Here is a 6,106-nt window from a genome sequence, read left to right as displayed (position 1 = left end):
ATAATGACTTATCAACTATTATGCAAGCATACAAATTATAATATTTTTAATATACAAACTTTTAATCTAGGCCGTTGAATATAGTTTACATCATTGTCAATATTAAGTAGGTCGTATATCAATATACTTGTTGGTACAAGAGTTTTCACAAGCATGTTTCTGCACCATTTATTTTTGGGTCATCTGATTTCCATATAATAATTGAGCGTCTTCAAGTAGTCGGCAGTTTTTGGAACCACATTAGTTGATGGCAGCTATGCCTTTTTTAAAAGGTTAAAACATGTAGCAATCTCTCCTTACCCAAGTTCGATCCTATAACAGTGATCTTTCTCTCTTTTAAAGACACATACTTGTTGGATTTGAACCTAAAACTCTTCATAAAGAAAGCCTTATGATAGAACCAACTTACCAGTTACCATCCGAATGAACCCACCATGAACTTTAAGTAGTCGACATATATTTCAAAATAAGATAAATTTTATGTGGTGACGTTTGTTTAATACATAAGATACTTAATTTCTTTTAGAAGAGACCTTTCTTTTTGTTCGTTGTGGTTTTTTAAAGTTATCATTTTCAGTCTAATAGTTTATTGACATTTATGATGTAATACTTCATTTGACATTTTTGTCAAACTCATTAACATCATCCATCAAATTTTAGTTAATACAACTTTAAGGGTTTTGTTTTTTTTTTTTATATTTTTCACATACTTCAGACAACTGGATATTAACGACTAATGGACCCTCACAGGCAAACGAACATAAATGATTACATATGAATTGGAAAATATAAACATAAGTTCACATTAAATATAATACTAATAGTTAGGGCTGTAAATGAACCGGACGTCCGGTTGTCCGTTAGGGATGCCTCGGGGTTGTTTGCTTTAGATCATTAAATATCACTTTTATAACTAAATTGAGATGACGCTTAAAATGCAATGCAAATCATTTATGGGTTAAAGTCTTTGATTCAGTTAATTTAGAGGGTGTTTGGGATTTCTTATTTTGCCTCCTTATAACTTTTCATTAAGTTAATAAGTTACAAAAGTGTAACTTATGGAACTTTTTCTCTCACAATATAAGCAATCCCAAACATTTTCGGCAAGAAGTTCGTTTGCGTTTGTCCATTTAATAAACGAACAAGACATAGACAAAAAAAATTTGTTCGTTAAGCTTAATGGACGAACAAGGACAAAGGCCAGATCCATTCAATAGTGTCTTTGAACGTCCGGTAACGTTCGTTTGATTACGTCTGGTAATATATGTCCGGTAATGACCGTACGGATAGGTTTGTGTATGCTCGTTCGTCGTTAATGAAAGTATTAGTGTTCACTGTCCATTAGTGTCAATTAACGTTTATATGTTTGTTTGTCCATTAATGTTCATTAGTGTCAATTAATGTTCATGTATTTGTTTGTCCATTAGAGTCTATTAGTGTCCGTTTGCCCAATAGTGTCCGTTAACGTCCGTTTACAATATTAACGGACGGACACGGACAAACTCAATTTCTTAATGGGCAGACATGGACATAAATTTTCGTTCGATAGAGTGTTCGTGAACCGTCCGTTTGTCCGTTAAAAGCTTAATGGACGGACACAAACAAGGTCTCGTCCGGTCCGTGTACACCCCTAGTAATAGTAAACAATTACTCCATCTGTCCCATCAAAATTGTCCATGTTTCCTTTTTATTTTTCTCATTACGAATGTTCACTTTCAGAGTCTATTAGCCAATTTCCAAGTTTACCATTAAATACACACAACTAGCATTAATAAACAATATTGATGGACTTAATTTCCAAGAGTGTTATTTTCATTTAGTAAATAAAAAAAGTTATCATTCAATCTAGCTTAAACTTTGTGTTATTCAAACCATGACACTTAAAGAGGGACAGATGGAGTATATATTAATTGGAAAGTATATGACGTTAGAAAAAGAATAATTTTTTCGTCCCCATTAAAAGTGTCATGGTTTGAAAAACACAAAGTTCAAAGTAGATTGAATGATTATTTTTTTTATTACCAAATAACAATAATGCCCTTGGAAATTGAGTCTGTTAATATTGTTTATTAATGTTAGTTGTGTGTTTAAGGGTAAACTTGGAAATTGTCTAATAAATTTTGAAAATGGACATTGACGAATAAAAAAGTTAATATGGACACTTTTAATTGGACGGATGAAGTACTAATAGTAAAATATTAATACATAACCTAACTGGGCGGACATAAACGAATTACGAATCTAACCGTCCGCACATAAATGGAACGACGTAAACGATCACATTTTCGAATGGTTCACGGACGCCATTGAACGAGCGTGCTTCTGTTCGTGTTCATTCGTCGAGCTTGCCGAATGAAATTTTTTGATCATGTTCGTTCATTTATTAAACAGACAAATATAAACGAATTTCCCGTTAATAATTCATCGGACGTTCGTTTGATGTTCGGTTTGTTTAAACGGTATGGTATAATGCCAAACAAGTCTTTGCACAAAGTCCAATTAACCATACTTCTTTCGCTAATATGACATTATAAGGTTAAAAGGATGTGGAAAAAAATGCCCCTCATAAGTCCTCTCTTTTTTTTCTTTTTTTTAAAATCACTTGATTTTTTATTTTTGTTTTTTTATAATTATTTTAATTTATTTTTAGGGGTTTTATGATATTTTTACACGACCGTTCAAATTGACGGCGGTACTTCGTGGCAACACACACAGTGTTTTTTTTTTGGTTCGTCATGATTTTTTTGTTTTAAATATGTATATCTTGTTATATATTTTTTAATTTAAATTAATAGGCTAATTTGTTGTATTTGAGCGTTGATCACTTTATTTTTTTGTTTAGTTTTGGTCTCATATCCCAATACTCACGGGGCCACATCAACTTGAAGCCGCACTGCGCATGTTTTACTAACCGACTAAATGTCATTTTAAATATGTTTTTTGTCATCAGTTATACGAGTTTCAATACTTTTTCTGTACATTTCCTTTTTTAAGTTTATTGTCGTTAACTTTACGATACTAACCCAACCGATACTTGTCCAATTAACTCTCTTGCATCACCACAACGTGATGGTAGAAAGCTAGTTTCTATATAAAGAACACAATCTATGTTTTTAATTTTTTATGATATTATTCTATGAATATTAATGGATTATTAATATTAGAAAATATTAAAATACAAAGAAAGACAAAAATTAAAAAGTGTGAGAAGAATTTGTGGTCACACAAAAACCTCTCAACAAAAAAATCGAAAAAAAATTTATATACTCAAATGTTTCCTCCGTCAATCTAGTTAAAGAAACGACGAAAAGGCACAATGCCGAAATTAAAGACACAATGACGAAAATGAACCAAAGACAAAATTATAACTAAAAAAGGTATAACGGATCGCAAAACATAACACATTGCCGAACAGAGTATAACACAATGTTGAATATAACACAATATTAAAAAAAAGATATGATTTTAAGGAAAAAAGACAAATCAATGAAAAAATTAAACACAAAACACATTATAAATAAAAAGACACAACAATATTTTTCCTTCAACATTCTGTTTTTTATGTGGCTATAAATTCTTCTCATTTTTTTTCTTTTTTGTCTCCCTTTATATATTAATACTAGTCAAGTGTTTGCGTGATGCAGCGGGAAACAATATGTAAAGGTTGCTAACAAGCCAAGCCTAGCCCGAGCTAAACTCAAACTTCAATCCGAGCTCAACCTCAAATCCATCTTGATTATTTTGATATTTATATAATTTAAGTTCTTTTAATTATATTTTTATAAAACATATAAAAGAAAAAAAAATAAAGTTGATTAATATTTAGATAATAATAAGTGATCAAAGTTGTAACTATTCCTTAAACTTTGAATTGTAATAAGTTTGTTTATTTTTTTTTTATAAAAAAGATAATGGCTAGATATGTAATTAAATAAAACATGAGATTGTAAATTTTATCCTTTAGAAATTTGTACATTCATGCATAATTTCATGCACTAATGACTTGTACATTTTAAACCGTCCATCTGTTTTGAAAACAATTCATACTGAAACGTCAACAAAAATAAACACGTTTAAATAGGTATGTTCGAAAAATTTTTAATCTTATTTTTGTGTATATATGAAGAAAACCAAAAGAAATAAAGTTGAGTAAAAAGTGGGTAATCATGAGAGATTAAAGTTGTAACTATTTTCTTAATTAACAACATTTAAGTAAAGTTAAGGTACCATATTTGTAATTATTTTGATAAAAATCAAATGAAAGTGAGTTTTATGTGTGTAAAAGACAAGTGTATCCTTACTTAGACACGTACCTCATGCATTGAATGTTGTAAATTACTTAAATCATCATCATCATCATCATCGTACTCAGTATATCCCACCAATAGCAATGCTATGGTAGGGTCTGAGAAGGGTAAGATGCAGACAGCCTTACCTCTATCCCATAGGGATAAAATGAGTGTATTAATTTGTTCTTGTTTGGTGTATCATATACAATATAGATTATTATGAAAAGTTAGAGGGGCAATAGAACAATTGTCCAAAACTTAATGAAAATGCCATAATAGCCTTCAAAATAAAAAGTTTAAGAGAGACTGATAGAGAGAAAGTGATCGTTTTAGAGATAAACCAAAAGAAAACTTCAAAAGGTTTCGTTTTTGAATCGAGTTCAATAGCAAAATCTCTATCAATAGCAAGGACAAACCGGTGGAAACATGCCTAAAAATATTTTGAACAATGTATATTCACTTTCACTTAAATACCTAAAAATGATCAACATATCAATAGCAATGATTCACTGGTGGAAACGTGTCGTAAAATAATTTTGAACACTGTATATTTACTTTCACTTAAATACCTAAAACTGATCGCATATCATTCGATTTTAAGGTGTGTCTAAATCACTGATGTTAATGGTAGCCCCAGTAGACTTTTGTGAACATTTTATGAATTATTAAAAAAAAAAAATTATTTAAGTCAAATCAAGTCAAATCAAGTCAAATCAAGCTGATCGCATTTTTTACTCATATATAGTGACCCATTTCTCAATTATCTTCATTCCCCTAGAGAGAGAATCAAGAGAGAGAATGAACAAGATAGATATGTGGCTACCACTGATCATATTCAGCCTAGCCATAACCCCGACAAGATCCAACACTCTTTTCATCCATAAATCATGCCACACCACTTTGTACCCCGAGCTTTGCTACTTGTACCTCTCACGTTTCGCAATCAGAATCGGTACCAGCCCGCGACTCTTGGCTCAAACCGCTCTAGCCGCGACCCTTAGCACCACGCGGACCACTTCAAAACAACTTGTAACTTACTCGAAAACCCACAAATTGACTAGAAGGGAATTGAATGCCATGAAGGATTGCCTTGAGGAGATCGGTGACTCGGCTTATGAACTCCATATATCCATGGTGGAAATGGGTAAGATCCATTTTGGACCCGATTTCTTGTTTAATATGAACAGTATAGAAACATGGGTCAGTGCGGCTTTAACAGATGATGACACATGCACGGATGGGTTTTCCGACAAAAACATGAATGCTGAGGTCAAAACCATGGTTCGTAAACATGTTTTGAATATTGCGCATTTGGCTAGCATCGCGCTCGCTTTCGTTAACAACTATGCAAAGGGCTAGACCCTGATGTTCCGGGGTTAGTTTCATCACTTTTGTGGCACCCTAAAAGTTATTCATAGTTAAATAACAAAGGTTATAAAGTTTTTGATCACTTGTTATAATGTGTAATCAAATAATTGATTCATTTATAATGCTATTATTTCATAGATGTTAATGTTATCAGATATCATTGTGTAAATATTAAATATGGTCAGTCCATCTAACCCTGTCAGTTTGTTTTATTGTTTCTCGATACATATAGTTAGTGATTCGACCTAAATTTTTTGTAAAACCTGGTCGAGTCGGATCAAAAACACCAATAACAATATTATAAGTCAATTATAGATGAGTAACTAAGATGTGACACAGTGAACAGAATAACATATCTCATGGTAAAATCTAAAAGACGCAACGTTAGGCCTTCAATTAAACTATTTATATAAATTAAAGCCGTCCATCAGTCCGTGGCTATTTTATAT

The 6,106-nt window shown here is 31.7% G+C and overlaps 1 pseudogene; it reads left to right on the top strand.

Moving 5' to 3' along the window:
- The first annotated feature begins 5,022 nt into the window (after nucleotides 1-5,022).
- On the top strand, nucleotides 5,023-5,807 carry LOC143574169 (pectinesterase inhibitor 7 pseudogene; annotated as a pseudogene).
- Nucleotides 5,808-6,106: the final 299 nt, after the last annotated feature.

This window comes from Bidens hawaiensis, unplaced genomic scaffold (assembly GCF_021521415.1).
Source record: "Bidens hawaiensis isolate Kalapana, Puna unplaced genomic scaffold, B.hawaiensis_p1.1 tig00026855_1, whole genome shotgun sequence".
In the NCBI taxonomy this organism is placed as follows: domain Eukaryota; kingdom Viridiplantae; phylum Streptophyta; class Magnoliopsida; order Asterales; family Asteraceae; genus Bidens; species Bidens hawaiensis.
Note: the sequence above shows the minus strand (reverse complement) of the source record. Positions and strands in the feature narration are given on the sequence as shown.